The 21152-nt window shown below is 40.9% G+C and overlaps 1 long non-coding RNA gene across 3 annotated transcripts in view; it reads right to left on the reverse strand.

Moving 5' to 3' along the window:
• Positions 1-21152, reverse strand: part of LOC112439296 (uncharacterized) — a 549643-nt gene that overhangs the window by 22275 nt on the left and 506216 nt on the right. For 2 of the 3 annotated variants that reach the window (XR_010111391.1, XR_004670438.3), the window contains one exon: positions 19241-19317. This is a non-coding gene — a long non-coding RNA (uncharacterized LOC112439296). Of the gene's footprint in view, positions 1-1765; positions 1956-19240; positions 19318-21152 lie in introns of all 3 variants that reach the window. The other variant, XR_010111390.1, reaches the window with a different exon arrangement.

Below are 21152 nucleotides of genomic sequence, written 5' to 3' on the forward strand. Positions count from 1 at the left end.
TCATCCTTGACATTAAAACTGAGGGAAAGTCCTTGAAAGAGATGCTGCCATTATTTCTGGTCTCCTGGTTTTGACAGCCTGGTGGTTAAATAATCTCTCTAATATTCTGAAATGCATAATGCATTAAGCTCTTTGACTGCCAAAGAGGCATCACAGACAGATGGGATGTGTAATAAGCGTAAGGCAATGGTAGCAGATCCTGCTCAATGCTGGCTGGTGGGGATAGTGAATTTACATCAGCGTGATCTGAGCTCTGCAAAGAACACCAGGCATTGAGAATTGGGGAATCTGACAAACAATCCTTAAGCCTAGAAGAACTGCTCATCTGAAACGCTGGAGCCTTGGAGGGTCAGGGGCCAATAGAACTGAGCCTATGCTAAAGGAGGCTGGCCAGAGCTCTATGAGAGGAAGGCCAGAGCCCTGCTGAGTTACCTCCCCTCTCCTCACATTCTCCATGTCTTCGCCTGAATTATCAAACATAAGCATTTAGATCATCTGGTTGCATCTTATTTGCCAAATTAAACATAAAAGATCCCGTCCCTTTTGTTGAACCTCTGGGTCAAACTGGAGCCTGAGGAGACGCTCTGAATATAGAAGTTATCCTGGCTACCCGGGAATAGACGTGCTGGGAAAACCAAAGCAGGGGAGAGGGGAGGAGAGAGGAGGACGTGAAGCAAGGAAGAGAAAGGATGAGCAGAAGAAAGGGGAGTGAAGAGGGAGGGAGAAGAAGGGGGAACTTAATATACAAAATGGGAGGAGAAAAGGGAAAGAGGTAGAGGTGGAAAATAAGGAAGGAAGAAGAGAGGAGAAAAAAGAGAGATGGTAAGAATAAAGGAGAGAGGTAATTTACAAAATATATTAATTTATTTAAGGGAGGAGGAAGGAAACAAGCAAAGAGAAGGGAGAAGAAGAAAAGGAAAGGCTAAAAGAAGGAAGGGCGGGAAAAAGGAAAATGATCAGCCTATTAAAAGCACCACATCTACTGTTCTAGATGCCCTCAATACTAACTAGAGGAATAGCAGACAGGGGACTTACCCCAAGTCTCTTTGACCTCCAGCTGCAGACTGATCAAAGAGAGATACCCGTGAATCCTAGGTGACTTTAAAAAAGAAAAATAAAGGACTACTTAGTGATAGGATAATGGACAAAGAAAAAAAAATGGCACCCAATCCTTGCACCCATGTTCCCAGGCAGGATATTTCCACCATCTAGGTTCTCCTTCAGGTGGCTGTGGCTGATGGCAGATGCCAGTGTTAGTTACCCCCCTAGGACCAGAGCTTTAAAGGCTCTGGCACCTACCTAGGTAATGTCTGAGAAACGTAGGAGGAGTTCCCCTGTTATGGAAGACTTCCATCCAGCAAGGAAGGAGTAGGCTCACCACAATGACCCAGGATTCATCTACTTACTACAAATGTCTCCCCTCATTCTGTCATCTGATGTGTGAGCCTGTTTCTCCCTAGTCAACTTCCCCCAAAGGTGTAATAGCCATTAACATATTTTAAGCTGAGACCAGCATCAACAAGTATGGGCTCATCATTGGATTAATTTTTAACTTACTTATAAAGGAAAAGGTTAGTAATAAACAGGAATCAAAATGTTCTTGTAACCAAGACTTGTTCGTCAGTACCATGTCATTATTTGTGCTATTTTATTATAGCACTTAGTTCATAAACCAGCCTGTCATTTGTTCTTCTTTCCTAGGTTAGAATAGCAGATGATATTGGTGTTGCACTCAGATTTTTTTTTACTGGGCTATTGCACTCACCCCCTAGCTTCTGTTTCTTTTGGACTTTAGCTGTCCCCTTCTTCTGAGAATTGTCCTGGGTCAAAGTGGGGCCATCTCCCGGGTGCAGTGGCTCATGCCTGTAATCTCAGCACTTTTGGAGGCCAAGGCAGGCAGATCACTTGATGTCAGGAGTTTGAGACCAGCCTGGCAACATGGCAAAACCCTGTCTCTGTTAAAAAAAAAAAAAATCAACATTAGTTGGGCATGGTGGTGGGTGCCTGTAATCCCAGCTACTCAGGAGTCTGAAGCAGGAGAATAGCTTGAACTCTGGAGGCAGAGGTTGTAGTGAGCCGAGATTGCACCATTGCACTCCAGTCTGGGAGACAGAGCAAAACTTCATCTCGAAAAAAAAAAAAAAAAAAAAAAGTAGGGCCATCTCATCTTGGAGATTGTCCACCTCTCTCCACAGCCTGCAGTCACTCATGAATTCCACTAGTTTGACGATACAAAGGCTAAATCCCTGGACTCAAGGTGGGCCAGCTCTGTAGAGTAATTCACATTCACAGCTCTCTGGGGGACTCAGCTAAGACTAGACTTATTTTGAAGTCATATTTTTGCCTAATTTTTTCATGCATTCCCTTTCTCTTAAGCACATCATCAAAAATCCACTTGCACAAAATTCTCTATTTCAGGCTCTGCCTCTGGGAATCTGAACTAAGACAGCACGATCACCCCTCCCTACCCCATCCAATCAAATTCCACACAGAGGCAGGAGATTGTAGAAATACCCAACATCACCATGCTAACAATATCTCCCCGCCAAACCATTCTCATGTCTACAAAATGATGTTTTAGGAATTGTTGCTGCCTCAATATTATTTGAATGAAAATATTTGAACTAGGGGCACCATACAGACCCAGGCAAGACTTCACATATTTAAAAGTTCATTTGTATACTGTTAGAGAAAAGGCATTCTCAAATAATACTTTCATGAGGCTTCTTTTACTTAATTCCTTATTTGCTCAGGTTGGAAATACTGCACTCACATTGTAATAATATGAATGCATAACCTCTGGGTTGAGCAGGAAAGCAAAGTACCCTAAATTACTTCATATAACTCTTGTGGTGATAACTAAACACTTTCTTCAGCACTGTACTATTTACTGACTGCATTTTATTTCTGCTTCAATAAAAAACTGTCAAGTGCTCTGAGAATTTCACAAATTCACTTTACCCTACTGACTATAGTGTGCCATAAATTAATTACTGCAAGTGCATAATATTTATTTCTGCCCAAAGCAGTCTGTACTAGTAGGCCTTATTAGCATTCATTGAAGAATATAAAAATAAAGAGTATAGTTAACATGAAAAAACCATTTATGCCTTCACATCTCCAATGACTAAGCTTAAAAATAATTTTCTACCTTATTTTTTGTTGTTGAGTTTGTGTCATACACAGCCTCTTCACATTTTTAAGTTGGTTTTACAAGACAAATGCAACTTGTAGGTAATTCAAGCTATGTCACCTATCGACCACATACAAAGTGAAACATCACAGATGTTTGATAAATTTGAAACCAGTTCTCCAGCCATTTCTATAAGCAAACACTCTAGGTTGTGATACAGGAGGGGGACAGGGAAGTGCTGGGTAGAGAATGGCAGGGTCCCTGGCAAGGGCTCCACCCTCGGGTCTGTGCCCATGGACCTAAATGAGGACAGGCATTTCTTTTTTTGTGCCCAAAATGTTGCCTTTTGGCCCACCAAGTCCCCCCATCCTGCACCCATAATAACCTAGGACCATAGTGGGCACAGACGCAAGCAGCTGGATGTTAAGAGGAGCAGAAGATCGCACTGACAGACACGAGCAGACACTGGCAGGCCATTGATGGTGGAATGACACCAGTGCCTAAGGGAATTTGACCAGAGGCAGCTGGAGGAGAGTCTGGCCACTGGGCAGCCTGACACCAGGGAAAGACCACCTTCCCACTCCATCCCCCTTCTGGCTCCACATCCATCTCACTGAAAGCTACTTCCACCACTCAATAAAACCTTGCACTCCGTCTCCAAGCCCACAGGTGATCTGATTTTTCCAAAACACTAAGGCAAGAACCCTAGGATACAGAAAGCTCTCTGTCTTTGTAATAAGGCAGAAGGTCTAAATGAACTGATGAACGCGAGCTGCCTGCAGACAGCAAAGCTGAAAGAGCGCACTATAACACACACCCATTGGGGCTTCGGGAGCTGTAAACACTCAGCCCTAGATGCCACCGCGGGGTTGGAGCCCAGAAATGCTCCCCATGACCTGCCCATCTGCCTGCTCCCCATGGGGATTTGAGCAGTGGGGCACTGAAGAAAGGAGCCACACCCCTGTCACATGCCCTGTGAGGGGGATAAGGGAAACTCTCCTGTTTCAGTTGTAATATCATGGAGGGCAAGAGCCATGTCTATTTTTTTAATATAATTTACTTTCGTATCCCCAACAAAACCGTCTATAGTGGCTTGCAATGAACAAAGTATCACTAAATGGTTGTTGAAGTGACAAATGAACTTGAATTCAAAGCATGATAGAGAAAATTAATCATTGAGTATCTAGACTACAGACTTATTTGGCACTATGCATGCTTAAATAATGTTAAGAATTTTTCTGATCTTAGTTTACCTTCTGAGAAGAACTGAAGGCTCTAAAACCTCGCTTGCAAATGTAAAGTGCTCTGACTAAATATCTGACCTCACTGATAAAATATTTGGGGAAAACCCGTGGTGAAACAGAGTGTCCCTCAAAGAAAGTGGTTCTAGTTCAAACTTTTCAGTAAACCATGTTTGCCTGAAAACTAACTTGAACAAGCCAAATAAAGCTGGGTCTTCCCGTGCAAAATAATTGAAGGTATGTTGCTGTACTTTGCTCCTCAAAGTGTGATTCACGGGCAGCATCAAAGGCATCACCTGGGAGCTTGTTAGACATGCAGAATCTTAGGCACAGCTCCAGACCTGCTGACATGTGTATTCCCAGGTGAGTGCATGCTTGTTAAAGGTTTGGAGGCACTGTAGCAGCAGGGCTGTCGGTGAGGGGCTTATAGGTCCAGGATTCTTTTTCCATATTTGTGCGCTCTCACCTTCAACAGCTAGCATCTGTCTCTTTGTCATAGGCCTTCCCCCCTACTGCTGGAACTTGCTTTATCATTGCACACAGAAACAGGAAGTGTTTGAGAATATGTGTTTCCATGGGACAGTCCTATGATTGACAGGTGAGAGTACAAACCAGATCCCTAGTCCCTGATTGGATAATTGTGTTTTCAGAGTTTCTCCGTGGCATTGAGCCAAAGTAAAACTCCATGGAACTTTGCTTGATATTGAAATGGAGAGTTCCCTTATTTCCCTTGCAGGGTGCGTGACAAGGGTATGGCTCCCTGCTTCCTTGCCCCACTGCTCAAACCCCTAGCGGGAACGGGTGCAGAGGCCAAGGGGAGTGCTTTTGTGCTCCAGCCCCAGGGCAGCGTCTAGGACTCCGGAAGCCCAAGGGGGTGTGTGTCACAGTGCGCTCTTTCAGCTAAGCTGTCTGCAGATGGCTTGCGTTAATCAGCTCAATAGACCCTCTGTCTTATCACAAGGACAGGGAGCCAGTGTGACAGCCTCAGTTCTTGCCCAGTGTACTGGAAGAACCACATTACACGTGGGCTGGAAGGATGAATATAAGGTTTTATTGAGTGGTGAAGATGGCTCTCAGCAAGATGGACAGGGAGCCAGAAGCGGGGGACGGAGTGGGAAGGTGGTCTTCCCTTGGAGTTGGGCCGCCCAGTAGCCAGACTCTTCTCTGACCCGGCTGAATTCCCCTTGGTGCCCAGGTGTCCTTCTTCTTCCCTCCTTCTCTGTGGTGCCGCCCCAACGCTGTCTGTCACTCTGTTCCTCTGCTCCTCTCTATGTCCAGCCGCTTGTGTCTGCGCCCGCTAAGGTCTCGGGTTTTTATGGGCACAGGATGAGGGTTGTGGCAGGCCAAAAGCAACTTTTTGGGTGCCTAAACAGATATGCCTGTCCTCACTTAGGGCTGCGGGTCTTCAGGCTTGAGGGTGGAGCCCTTGCCAAGGACCTCACCCTTCTCTACCCATCGCTTCCCTGCCCACTCCCATATCAATACCACACTCTTGCTTGATCTTTCCTTACTGATCCCACTTCCTCACTTTCTCTATTGGCCCGTCACCCCTGGATTACTTTCTAGTAAATAACTTTCTCATGAAATCTCATGTAAGGGACTCTTTCTGAAAATTACAAACTAAGAAACTTATTTGTCAATGACATGTTGGGAAATGTTTAACAACTCGCTGTCTGGGCTAGGGGGTTGGCGGACAGTGTCCAGGGGAGGTCGGGGGTGGAATGTCTGTTTTTTACCTTTGACAATTGCGTGGTGTAAATATTCCCACCATTACAGATCTCAAAATATAAATATGCGGTTTCAGAATTAGAACAAGATACTTATAATCTGCTTCTGCAAGTGACTATGAGATGGTTCTATCATACCACTGCCTACATTTATATCCCATCTCATTTAAAACCAATAAGTTTTTACAAAAATTTCTTGAAGATTAATTATGACATAATTATATTACACAACACAAAGTGAAAGTTTCTAAAAATCAATCTATCTGTGTAAAGAATCATGTGGCAGAAAAGATGTTTCAATTCATTAATTAAATGAACATTTATTGTGCAATTTCTATATGCTCATTACTGTTGCAGAGGCAGGGGAACAAAAAAAAAATAGTGAATAAGACATATGAGATCCCAGTCTACGAGGAGTTTACAATGTAGTGAAGGAAACAAAAAATCAATAATTTCAAATTTTGATAAATACTGTGCATAAAGCAAGGAGTCAAGATGGAGTACTGGATGCATTTGGGGAACCTACTTTTGATAGAATTGCCTATAAGAGCAAAAGGAGTGCTGACCATGTAAGAGTGTTAACAAAAACATCCCAGGCAGAGTTAATAGCATGGGCAAACGTCGGGAGACAAGAAAGAGGCTGAGATGCTTGAGGACATTTTTAAAAAGTTGAAGAAGGCTGGGTGCGGTGGCTCAGGCCTGTAATCCCAGCACTTTGGGAGGCCAAGGTGGGCGGATCACCTGAGGTCAGGATTTCTAGACCAGCCTGGCCAACATGGTGAAACCCCGTTTCTACCAAAAATACAAAAATTAGCCGGGCATGGTGGCACACACCTGTAATCCCAGCTACTTGGGAGGCTGAGTCTGGAGAATAGCTTCAATCTGGGAAGCAGAGGTTGCAGTGAGCTAGAATCACGCCATTGCACTGCAGCCTGGGCAATGAGAGTGAAACTCTGTCTCAAAACAAACAAACAAACAACAACAACAACAACAACAAAAAGTTAAAGAAAATGTTGGAGCAGATTATGCAAGGGAAGAGGTGAGACAGTGAAAGATGAGATTGAGTGACTAATGTCCACTATAGGCCATGCCTCACAGGCCATCAGTAGGAAGTATGGATTTTATTCTAAATGCAAAGCACAGCATTGGAGAGTTGTGAGTAAGGGAGTGACAGATTTTAATTATGTTTTAAGATGATTCAGAATCTGTGGAAAGTAGATTGGCAAGAGCAGAAGGTGAAGGATCTGTTAGGAGGCAAGATGTGGCTCAGGAGAGAGATGATACTGCCTTTGATAGCAGTGGCATTAAATACTTGGAGAAGTGGAGGAGTTGAGCATATATTTTGGAGTTGGAATTAAGAGAATGTGCTAATGAATTGAATGTGACCATGGGAAAAAAGAAAAATGAGTCAAAAGTGACTCTGGGTTTATGACTTAAACAACTTGCTGCATCTTATTTTGTCTCTCTCTCTCTCTTTTTTTTTTTTTTTTTTTTTTTTTGGTTGTTGTTGTTGTTGTTTTGGTCTTTTCCTAAAAGAACGGGTTCATTTCACTGTCTTGGTCATACCTCCTCTTCTTGCCCCCACTTATATCTTCCAGAATTTTTCTTTTAAATCAAAGGTGACAGCATGCCCTTTTAAAATGTTATATTACTTTAGATTTTCATAGTTTCACTTAATTTTCTCCACTCATGACACTTACTAACTCAACAAAGTACGACAAAGTTGAGCATTTTCAACAAAGAACCCTCAGTCAATACCTGGGGAAGGGAATAACTACAGCAGTCCCCTCTTAATCAAAGCTTATCTTTCTGAGAGTTGGGCTTTCCACAGTGTCAGTAACCCACAGTCAACCGTGGTTGGAAACTAGATGATTACTCTATAATAAGATACTTTGAGAGAGAAAGAGAAGGGGAATACCACATTTACATAACTTTTATTACAATATGTTGTTATAATTGCAGTATTTTATTATTAGTTATTGTTGTTAATCTCTTACTGTGCCTAACTTGGAAGTTATTTTATTTTATTATTTTATTTATTTTAAGTTCTGAGATACTTGTGCAAGACGCGCAGGTTTCTTATGTAGGTAATCATGTGCCAGGATTGTTTGCTGCACCTATCAACCCATAACCTAGGTATTAAGCCTCACATGCATTAGTTATTTATCCTGATGCTCTCCCTCTCCCGCCCCCTGACAGACGCTGGTGTGTGTTGTTTCTCTCCCTGTGTCCATGTGTTCTCATTGTTCAGCTGCCACCTATAAGTGAGAACACATGATGTTCGCTTTTCTTTTCCTATGTTAGTTTGCTGAGGATAATGGCTTCCAGCTCTATCCATGTCCCTGCAAAAGACATGATCTCATTCCTTTTTATGGCTGAATAGTATCCCATGGTATATATGCACCACATTTTCTTTATCCAGTCTATCGTTGATGGGCATTTGGGTTGATTCCATGTCTTTGCTATTGTGAATAGTGCTTCAGTGAACATATGCATGTATATATCTTTATAATAGAATGATTTATATTCCTCTGGGTATATACCCAGTAATGGGATTGCTGGGTCAAATGGTATTCCTGGTTCTACGTCTCTGAGGAATTGCCACACTGTCATCCACAATGGTTGAACTAATTTACATTCCCAATAACAGTGTAAAAGTGTTCCTATTTCTCCACAGCCTCAACAGCATCTGTTGTTTCTTGACTTTTTAATAATCACCATTTTAACTGGCATGAGGTGGTATCTCATTGTGGTTTTGATTTGCATTTCTCTAATGATCAGTGATGTTGAACTTTTTTTCATATGCTTGTGGGCCACATAAATCTCTTCTTTCGAGAAGTGTCTGTTCATGTCTTTGCCCACTTTTTAATGGGGTTGATTGTTTTCTATCTTGTAAATTTATTTAAATTAAATTCTTTGTAGATTCTGAGACATACTCTCAAGTATCTTGAGGAGTGCCCAAAATATACAAGAATGGAGATGGCATCATGAATGTGTGCAGTTTTTTTAAATAAAATGTTTTAACTCCCACTGTCATTTCTTTCCCCAGCCCCTAGGTAATAAATTCCTCAATTGTAAACCTGATTGCCTGCCTGCCACTGTATAAAATGCAGCCCTTCAGAGAAGCACAGCTCTCTGGGCACAGTGGTAACTTCTCATTATGAGAGATGAAACAGATGAGTTAATCAGGAAGTCCCTTCATCTCCTCAGAGGCTCATCATTCCTATTTCAGGAGTTCAGACAAGCAGTTAATCTGCTGGAAAGATGGAAAATGAAGTGGCTGTAGCAATCTATTCATGCCAGAGGGGGCCTTATATTAAAAAGAGGATGCTCATGTATTATCATTAAGGACATCTAGGTTGTTCATTCAAGGATTTATATTTTAATACTCTGTTTATTGAGCCTGCTGGCTCTTTTTATTCTAGGTGGGGCAAAACCACTACGAAATCATCATATGACTGTATACTACTTTTTATTTTGTGAGGGCTTTAATGGATAATGTCTTTCCTTAAACCTCAGAGTAATCTGGTTAAACAGGAATTGTTCTCCCATTTTGCAGATAAAGAAAGCGAAGCTCACAGAGATGACAGGCTTTCAGGAGTTCACACAGCAAGGTGGTGACTTACCTGAAACCTAAATTCAGGACTTTCAACTATTCATTCCATGACCTGACTCCACGAGAAGTTGGAGACTTCAGGCTTCCATGACTCCATGGGTTGATGGAGTTGACTTCCAACTCATGATTCCATGAGTTGATAGAAAAAAAGCCTCAATCCAGAGTGTTAATGTCCATACACAGCCATTAAACTAAACTCATCCTATGAAGCACTTCATTAAAGTCTGTGCTGTACTGTAAGGGTTCATGGGTCTGAGTTTCTGCTCACCAGACTTCCAGGTACATTTGTTCTGACCAACTAAGTCCATTGAGACTTTCAGTCCATTTTTTTAAGTATGGGGTGTAAGTCTTTTTTAATAAAAAGTCGCATCCTGTATAAAGGCCACAATGAAGCATATGCACTTACTCATTTTTGAACATTTTTAACCTCCCATTTCATATAATTCAGCCTAACAAAATTTTATAAATTTTATCAGTCTTTTCCATGAAGGAGACAGCCAGATGTTCTGAAAAGAAAAATGGCCTTGAGTTCAGAAGCTCTGGGTTCAAGTCAGACTCTGAATGTAGCACTTAATATCTGTGAGCCTTAATTTCCACATTGGTAAGAGGGAAATGGTTATAATAATGCCTGGATAATAGCATATTTGAGAGGATGGTTTGAGAGCATCTCATTTAGCTAAGATTTATAAAATATCTATCTTGTTCCAGGCACTCTACAAAGTGCTGAAGAGACAATGAGGAATAGACAGAGTCCTTGCCTCCAGGAAGCACGATTCAGCAAAAGAGGCAGAGGAATAAATCAGCTATTGCCAAACAGCCTGGAAAGTCATACCAATAGTACAATGAAAACAGAGAGAGGCTGGGCGTGGTGGCTCACTCCTGTAATCCTAGCACTTTGGGAGGCCGAGGCAGGTGGATTGCCTGAGCTCAGGAGTTTGAGACCAGCCTGGGCAACACGGTGAAACCTCATCTCTACTGAAACAAAAAATTAGCTGGGCATGGCGGTGTGTGCCTGTAGTCCTAGCTACTCGGGAGGCTGAGGCAGGAGAATTGCTTGAACCCGGGAGGTGGAGGTTGCAGTGAGTCGAAATCACACTACTGTACTCCAGCCTGGGCGACAGAGCAAGACTCCGTCTCCAAAAAAAAAAAAAAAAAAAAAATGAAGGTGGCAGCTACCTCTGTGATTGGGGTGGGGCTGAGAAGGATTCAGAAGTGTCAAGCAGGAAAACTGTCTGAATCAATGGTTTCCAGAATCATGAAGAGCTCTGGAAAGTCCCTACACCCTGGCTGTCCGGTGAAAAAGATGCTGGAGTAGGTGGAGAGAGATGAGGTAGCTCAGGTTTACTTCTGAGTAGATCAATTTGTGAATTGGAAGGGCTGCAGTATCCTGGGACATCATCATTTCAAGTGAATAAAGAGCAAGGGGACAGGAAATTGTGGCTTTGTTTCCACTGAAAGTATTTATGAATGAAAGCATTAACTGAATGACTTAATGATGAAAAAGAAGATAAACTTTTAAAATGAGCGTATTTGTCTATCCATGATAAATAATTACATTTTCTCAACCAAAGCTATTACATTAATAACCTGGGGTTGGTTGGTTTGGCAGAAGAGAGACAGTGGATAGTGCCAACCATATCTCCTTGCTAGGTATTAGTCATGGTATGATCTATTGCTATGAGGCATTATTATTAGAAAATTAGAAATTATAGCACAGATATTGGTACAGTTTTATTGAAGAAACTCTTGGGGCGAGGTCACATTGCACAGTGCTCTGAGCTTGAAATGTCTGTACAAGGATTCAGAATTGAGAGACTATGTAGGCACTCAGAAGCCACCAAATGTTCCTTCCTCACTGGGCCAGTCATTGGATCAGAACAGAAACTACCAGGCAGAAATCTGGAAGGGCCAGGCCAATGGATTATCTGCCTCTCTTAATTCTCTGCCATCATATAGAACCCACTGGCTAGGGTAGTGGATACATCTTAACTACCAACTAACATTTATTCACCCTTAATCTGGAGGGAAACAAATTAATCCTGGGAAACTAGCTCTACCCCTCATAATCATCTCATATAATTTTGGTTGGGCTCACTTCAGTTCCAGCCACAGGAAAGCACTCCTTATCTGGGTCAAGCCAGTTATCAAATTTCACCTCCTGGCCAGAATATTCGAGAATGTGAAACAATACATAATGGTCCCTTTACACTCAATGCTGGGACTTTGGCTGGACTTATTCCACTCAGTTGGGATAGCTGGGCACCTACTAAGCTTGAGACTCCTGAGTGTCTGAGACAAAAGCAAGGTTGAGAGATGAAGGTGGAAAAATTAGTTTTGATGACATAACTTGCCTCCTGGGATCCATCTGTGCTTAATGCTAGTTAGCCTTTAACCTTCCAATTACTAGCTGAAATTCTACTATTTCACTCTAGATTGTTTGATTTGGATTTCAATTATGTTACTGAGAGAGTTCTGACTAGAACATGATGATGTGGTTTGGCTCTGTATCCCTACCCAAATCTCATCTCCAACTGTAATCTGCACGTGTTGATGAAGGGACCTGGTGGGAGGTGACTGGATCATGGCGGCAGTTTCCCCCATGCTGTTCTCATGATAATGAGTGTGTTCTCATGAAATCTGATGGTTTAAAAGTGGCACGTCCTACTTTGCACTCTCTCTCTCTCTCCTTGCTGCCTTGTGAAGAAGGTGCTTGCTTCTCCTTTGCCTTCTGCCATAATTGTAAGTTTCCTGGGGCCTCCATAGCCTTGAGGAACTGTGAGTTAATTAGACCTCTTTTCTTTATAAATTACCCAGTCTTGGGTAGTATCTTTATAAGAGTGTGAAAATGGACAAATATACATAAAATACTGTATATTGAAGAATGCAGTGAGTCCACTTAGCAAATCCAAGAATCAGGACATTTGCCCAGGCCTGGAACCAGATAGGGCAATAATATGCACACTTTTTCTGTAAAGGGCTAGATGGCAAATAGTTTTGGCTTCGCTGGACATACTTCCCTATGGCACCAACTCAGCTCTGCCTTTGGAGGGTTTGGCCTATGGACCCTGAGATCTGCTGCATCTGGTATCCCTTTCCTATTTCTGTGCTGAAGTTGTCTTTCAAAATTTCAGAGCTTTCTTTGCCCTCTACTAGCTGTGTGTACAGTCAACTAAAGACAAGAGGCTGTGCCCAGAGCCAAGCCCAGGTATCGTTACACAAGGAGCCTCCATAGCCTGAATGGCCAGAGAGACGGTATGATGCAACCAATAGCAGAAGAGACAGGGATCCATAGGCTGACAGTGGGCAGGAAAACCAGTGGGATGAATTTGTAGGATATGTAAGCATTCACTGGGGATGACCAGAGAGACCTAAGGAATAAAATCTCAAGACAGGGTTTTTTGCAGCCAAATGTGTTGGGGACTCATGTCTCAATTTTGATACTTAAAAAATAGATTTTAACCTTATTCTCCAGCAGAGGCTGATGGGGTCTGGGGCACTTGGGATATACTTATATTTGTCTTTATCAAATGTTGATAAGACAAGCAAACAAATACGCATATTTAAACAAGTGAGATCCCACGATCTTCCTCCTTTCTCTCTTTTGACTCTGACAACACGTTTCCAAACAGCACAATAGCTAACAGGAGAAACAGCCTCAAGAGTCCACAGTGTAGAAAACTAGCTCAGTGCATTGGGAAAAATCCAGGGGTACAGGAAGGTAACAAAAGTCCAGGGTTAAGTGTTTTCTTCCCAACCGTTCAAGAAACTTGGGATAAAAAAATTCAATGGCACTTAATGACATTTTCTAAATACCTTAATTACTTAGATTTTGGTTATTAGTTAATGAGCTGGAAAGATGAAATAAGACAATATTAACTCATGAGCAATCAGAATAATTCAATTAACATGAATATGCATGATGTTGTCTGGAACCCTGTTGTGATAAATAAAAATGAAAACTCTTTGGTAAAAATTCAAAGGAAAAATAAGTGTCTTCATGTTCCTCCAAATCACAGGGAGGTAATTCAAAATGTTTACTTTTTAATCCTGGTCTTTCTTTACCTGACTATAATCTATGAAATAAGAAAATTCAATGATGAACATATGAAATAGGCATCTCTATCTTTGATTAACCCAAAATCTCCTCACTCCCACAGACGTGCACAGGGCCCAGTCAAAAGTGTACAAAAACAGAATATATAGTGTTTCTTCTTCTCAATTATTCAGTTAAATTCAATATCTGAGGTGATAAAGACCTGGCTTAAATGCCTGTTAAAAGATGAAGTTGGTCAAATAAATCATATACTGTAGAAGAAAATTCTAAACTCTCAAAAAACTCACTGTCTTCTAGGGCATATGATTTATTGACAACAAATATAGCAAAGTGTGCAATAATAAAAGTACATTATAAATCTATAAAAAGCATGGGATGGGCAGACAAAGGTTGCAGAGATGAGCATGCTCAAGCTAGGTCTGGAGTCTGCACAGGAATTACTAAATGGACAAAGGGAGTTTAAAAGGCTCTAGGTAAAGAGGACTCATGGAGAAAGGTAAAGACAGTCAAATAATGAGGGAGAAAGCACATTTCAGTTGATTTTACTGCTGGAATGGAGAGTCCAAGATGGAGGGCCTAGAATGGTCAGTGAGCAGGCAACAGTAAAAATTTTTAACCAGAGAAATATTTTGAATACATTTTTTTCTACAACAGGAGACTGTTGTCTGTAGCTTTGTAACCAAAACACCAGGGGTTCAGTCTAGGTCCTGCTGTTTGCTGCACAGAAAGACAATGACTGAGAGGACGTGTCCTGCCAAGGAAGAAGGCTTTAATCGTGCTCTGCAACTGGGTAGATAGGAGCTCAGTCTCAAATCTGTCTCTCTGATTGACTAAAACTAGGGCTTTATATAGTAGGGAAGAAATGTAACAATGTGTAAGAAAACAGGAACCAGGGATGGGGCAAGGAAGCAATCATGATGAATGAGTGGTCCCACATCTCATTGTCTAGATGTGGTGATCTGGTGAGTTTCAGTTCTTTGATAGCTTTTTTAAGAGGCCTGAAAGTCATTTCCTGAGGAAGGAACTCAAATAAAACAAATGAAATTTCAAGTTTTAAGACCAGAAGAGTCAATTTCTATGTTTATCCAAAAACAACTGTCTATGAGACTATTGGGTTGGTTTCAGCTTGTTACTCAGTGGGTTAGCAGGCAGTGTTTATGGGGAAGGGATCATAGCATCCAGTCTATTCAGGTTCATAGCAACCTCAAGGCTGTGACTACTGACAGTATTCTCAACTTCCCCCAGCCATTCCCATAAGAGGCAGGTGTTTTATTGTCAGAAAGTATATTAGGAGCAGCAGCTGGGTGTCTGAAAGGGCTTGTAAATGCAGTGACCATTGAGATGGCCCAGGGAACTTACAGACAACTTTTTATTAGCAGGAGCCAAATTTGTAATGCGGAAGTTGGATATGTACAGGCAAGAGATGCCAGGTATTATTAGCATCAGTGGTTTCTGGCCTGCACCCGGCCTCTTCTTTGACATTTTTCCTAATTTCATTCAAGCATAATAGAAAGGGGGGAAGAGAGTGTTGGACCCAAGAATGCCAGTACCTGTGTGTCAGAACTCTCTGTTTCTAAACTAGGGAAACCTCACTAATTAATTGTGAGGCACTTTCTATTGGTCCTCAGTATCCTTTTGATTTGTCCAGGCTGCCACAAAGAAGCTATTAACATTGGCACAGGAAATGAAGCCTAGCTGCCATTTCTGTTTTAGGACAGTCCTGTAGAATGGTTTGCTAACAGCGGCTTCCAATGAACATAATTCCAGTGGAAAGTCGTTTAAGGTGGTGGCCTCAGTGCTTGATGGTGGGCTACCAGAAGGCTAAAAGCCCGCCTGTGCAGAGTCAAGGCAAAAGTCAGAAGTAAGGGTAAGAAGAATAGGGGAATAAGTGTCCAGAAGTCAAAACTCAAGAGTCAGAGACATACACTAACCCTTCTGCTAGGAATATTCTTCCACCTGCTATTCCTTTGATAAATTCACATTTATTCTTCAGGTCTTAGCTTAGAAATTGCTTTTCTTACTCAACTCCCACTTGTCAATTTTGTCATACCTTTTATTGCACTAACAGAATCCCAGACTTTTCTATCATGGCACCCTTTACCATCTATGCAACTCTTATAGGCACTGAATATTTCCTTAAAAAATGCAAAATATTAGTCTGGCTCTATTTATGACTAGCACAGCAGATTCCCCATTTATTTATTTTCAATTTTTTTCCTAAACTTGTTTTGATGAGCAAGCCTCATTTACATTTTTCAAATTGAATTGACATCAGAATACAGAAAATAATATGATTTGGCCACCCAACCAGGTTAGTTAAGTCAAAGGGTATGTATATTATCAGGACCCAAGGAGGCTTTGTGCCTTGAGCAGAAAAACTTTTTTTTTTTTTTTTTTTTTTTTTTTTGCTATAGCAGGGTCTGCTTCTTTTTCCAGGACATAGCCAGCCCAAAGTCTTGGCTTGAAGCCCTAATTCCCCATCTCTGGAAGTTCTCCATAGTTGCTGAGTGAATTCAACCAGTGAAGTAAAATGCGATTAGAACCAAGTTTGTTATTACATAAACCTGTATATATTATGTAGCCAATTGAAACCTGAGTTTGAAAGAGACAGTGTACTTTGGAAAGAAAAAGGGCAGTTGTTCAAGTCAGAAAGGCCTGGGCTTTCTTTTTGTTGTTTATTGAGGGAGGGGAGTGTATTTCAGTTCTGCATAAGCTTAGTCAAGTTACTTAGCCTCTCCGAGTTTCTGATTTATTAATTGCAGATACTTTGAAAGCTTGCTGTGTTGCCAGCTTTCAAATATCATTTGTTGAGGCTGGCACAATGTTTGACCATAATTAAAAGAAATAAAATTACAAGTACACATTTTGAAAATTATTAATCAGGTTACAACTTGTATATATATGCTCTTTCAGTCCTTACCACTGCCCTAAGTAGGCTATCTTACTCTCTTCATTTGACCTGATAAAATTAAGCCTCAGAGAAGTTAACCTGACTTGCTCAAGGACATCCAGATAGTAAAGGTCAGAGGGAACCAGGATTCAAACACAGATTGTTCTGATTTCTTAGCTCACGTGGTGCAGTTTGCCCACAACTATGGTCAGCTTACGGAGTGGTGTGGATACACCTCCACATTGTGAATGGCTTTTTGACAAACTCTAGATAAAACCTATATTTCCTGTCTTCCCTGGGGATAGTAGGCAAAAGTTGCAGAAGTGTGGGGCTTCTTAAAAAGCACTTTAAAGGGGGCTCACGCAGTGTGAAACCACACTGTTTGCCCCTTACTCCTTTCAATTGAACATGATGGCTGAAGCTACAATAGGCATCTCATGACCATAAGGTGACCTCTAGGATGAGGGTCATACTAAGGGTAGAGGAGCAGAAACAGAGAATACTCCTGGGTCCTTGATAATTGTGGTGCTACCATACCATCCCTAGAATGCCCACAACTAGACATCTTGTATATGAGAGAAAATACAATTTTTTGTCTTATTTAACCCATTGCTATTTGATGTTTTTAAAAAATATATATGGCTGAACTGAATCCTAGCTAATATAGGCTTCCACTAGATTTTTCATGTTTATGTTTCTTGGACTGAGGAATATGACAGTATGGAGACTTCAATCACATTTTAAAATTTATAAGGCATAACTGAATCAGGCAAGATACACAAAATAATAGCCCGAGAATGCCAAAATGACCATATAATTTGTTACTTCTTCTGGCTCAGGACAATCACAAAAAAAGAAAGGAAAAGCAAATATTTGTTATTCTGCTTTGTAGTATTCCAAATATCCATCATTTAGCTCCCAAGGGAAAGACTCCCAAAGACTGAAGCTTCTGGAGTAAAACCTCATATCTGTCCCCTAAGAAATCATCCTACTAGTTGGTCTAACTTTTTGAATACTGCTATAAGAATAGTCTACTGATCTCCATGTTCTTAAAAGAACATGATACAAGAAGGTCCACAAACAATGGGGACTACATATTGAGTACTTGCTCCATCCGAGGCAGCACTCTAACTCCTTTACATCAATTTACCTCCTTGAATTTCAAAATAACCTCATGATCATTAATTTCTTTTACAAATCATCAGGCTCACATACAGAGAGATTCTAAACTAGGTATGCACAGGAAAGAATGATTTCAAAGAAATAATGATACAGCAAATGATTTGAAACCCATCTAATACTTTCAATTACAAAAAAAATGTTATAGATGCCCTCCTTAAGGGAAAAATATTAAATCAGAAATACCTCTCTTTTTAATATAGGAATTGACTTTAATTAAAGCAAGTTATGAAGTAAATCTCTAGAGCCTTAAAGTTTTTTGCTTATTCTGGTTTTAGATTTCTTAGCTGCACTGATAGAGAACCTTGATTTGTTGGCAAACTAGCTAAGGCAGAAAGCTCAACAACACACTCAAGTCATACATTATCCTTGAGGTAACAGCAAGCTAAAGGGTGTTTGTGTTTATTTGTTTTTGTAGAGGGTTATAGTCTTTAAGAGGGCAAATTAGTAAAGATCAAATGCCAGTTAGGAACAAGATAACAAAAAATTTTCAGAAGCAATTAAAAATGCGTAAGGAAATATCAACATACTTTCCCCAAAATTATTTTGGAGTGAAGTCATTGGAGGCATGCCTCCCATGCACAGGCACCATTATCTTTGCATTTATTCTGGGGGCTGTACAGTGTATCTTCCACTTCCCCTTCCAGATCCTATTTCCACTGCTTTTCACCCTTCTCAGTTCCCCAAGAGGCTGGCCAGTGGGGCCACTTCCAGTGGGGTTGGCCATTGGAGCACATTAGCAGGAGACCAGAGGGGTGGAGGAAAGCGTGTTTAGGCCATGCATTCCCTAGAGTCTCCACAGGTTTTAACAAAGCACATGCTTCTTCCACCCTGGCATCCCTCTTCACAGCTCTCATTCTTTCTCTCCATTTATTTTTCTTTAGGTTTTAGTAACTATTCCTTTTCCTTCCCCATTCAGACCCAGCCTATTTCTAGCCCCAAGGTAGTACCCAAACTCTTTTGGGGTTCCCATATTCTGACCATAACATGGTAAAGGATCTCTTTCTAAAGTGCTCTTGAAACTACACAGCTTGTGTGTCATCTGCTTCCTGCCAGAACCCTTATTAAGGCAAAATGCCTTAGAAATCTTGGCTATGAAGACTTGGATATGAGAAATCAGCTCCCTTTACAGCTCTCTACCTTAGAAAACAGCCCCATGTATAATGTCCTTTTTGAGGATTATCCAGGGGAGTTCTAAGGTTATTACAGTCATAAATAAAGATGTTAACAGCTACAGGGATTCAAGAGTACCAGCAAGAAAACTTCCTTGTGCCAACCTGAGATGAAGAATAGTTCATATCAAAATGAAAGGGGAGAGGCAGCAGTTGAGTTATAATAAACAGAGCAATAAGCCACAGGCAAAGCCCAATAAGCAGGGAGAAGCAGGCAGGCATGCCTACCTTGGGATGTGAGATCAGGGCCAATTGGATGATAATGGGAACTCACTTCACGAACCAGACACAATTGCTCAGGCAGCCTGTAGGGCAGAGAACAGAAAATAGGGAAAAGGCAACTTAATTCAAATAAACTTTTCCGAACATGACTTGAGACAGGCTTATCACAAAATCCCTCACAGCAATACGTATTGGAGTTATTCCATTACATTTACACATATTAGAGTCCTCAATACAGCCACAATTATAGATCATATTCTTATTGAAGCCTGATTGATTTTCTAATTCATTCATTAGTTCATTTTCTTCTTCACCATCCATCCACCCATCCACTCAACAAACAATGTTAGGGCATCTACAGAATACAAAGCATGATATTATGCATGTGAGATACAAACAAAAGCAAAGGACAGTCCCTAACTGTAATCTGGTTGGGCACATTAACAGAGAGATGAACAAGCTAATGATTTCATGATAAGTGATGGACACCATGATAAGTGCCAACAAGAAGTGGACAAATTCCTAGACACATACAGCCTACCAAGGTTGAGCTATGAATAAATCTAAAACCTGACCAGACCAATAACAGGTAATGAGATTGAAGCCATAATAAAAAGGTCTCTCAGTAAAGAAAAGCCCAGGACCCAATGGCTTCACTGCTGAATTCTACCAAACATTTAAAGAAGTGCAAAGGTAGTGAAATGCAGAGGGCGAGGGAGCACAGAGGAAGCAGACATGGTTCGGAGTCTGAGGGTCCTTGGGGATAGCCAGGGAAAGCTTCATGGAAGAGGTGGCAACTGAGCTGAATTTTAATGTTGAATCTGACTTAAAAAGAGGAAGAGTGTCCTAGCATGTGGTATGGATCATAGGCATCTTTAAATAGACAATTTCAAAAGAGCACAAAATTTTCTTGACATCTTTCAAGGAAACTCAATGCCTGAGGTGATACCCAGTGTCTGAACTACCCCCATCCTTTTCCTAACACATACCTTTGTTGCTAGGCAACCACCCCTGGGCTAGATCCAGCCTTATTCTCAATTAATTTGGGGGAGATATTTTGTTGTTTAAATTAATACCCTTGGAGCTTCATTTTACAAAGAACAGGGAATTGCTTTGGGCCTTTCTATTTGGTTTAACTGTGAATTTTCTAACTTCTCTTCAATCATACTTCCACCTCAATTTAGATCCAAAAAAGTCACCCCTATCACAGTGAAGAAGAACTGATGTAATTGTTTTGAAACAACCTTTCTCAGATCCACTTGCTTAGAAGCTATTAAACTTTTTGAACTCTCTTGGGAAATAGAAAAATGATTAAGATGAGTTTTGAGTATCTTTTTATAACAAGGAAATCTTGCAATATAGAAAAAGGTGTATTGTAATTAAGTACATTAAACTTTGACTGCCTCCAGCTATGTAACCAATGCAATGCCAGGGGTTAGGTGACGGAAAGCAATGTGCTTCGGGGTTTTCATTCCTGAAAATTTTTAAGGCTGATAGAAAAGTGTCCTGGTGCTGCACTATGAAGAAATATTCTTTTTTGATTTATATGAAATGCTATTGAATCATTTTATGGAAAGAGGCAGACTTAATTAGAATTATCTCCAAGAAAAATGAAGGCCCTAGAATAATTCATAAAATATGAGCTTACTGTGCAGAAGAGATGTGTTCATTGCTTTATAGGTGTATAGAAGGAGACAAAAGGATACGATCAAAAACCGTTTGCAGTAATACCTGTAGTTGGGTTGAGAAACAGTAATGGAGTTTCAAATGCTGTAATGAATCATGTAAAGGAGTATGTAATTGAGCGTGTACAGGCATACCTCATTTTATTGCATGTCACTTTACTGATCTTCGCAGATACTGCACTTTTTACAAATGGAAGGTTTGTGGTAACCTTGTACTGAGCAAGTCTATTGGC

The sequence above is a fragment of the Pan paniscus genome, chromosome 2 (genome assembly GCF_029289425.2).
Source record: "Pan paniscus chromosome 2, NHGRI_mPanPan1-v2.0_pri, whole genome shotgun sequence".
Lineage (NCBI taxonomy): Eukaryota > Metazoa > Chordata > Mammalia > Primates > Hominidae > Pan > Pan paniscus.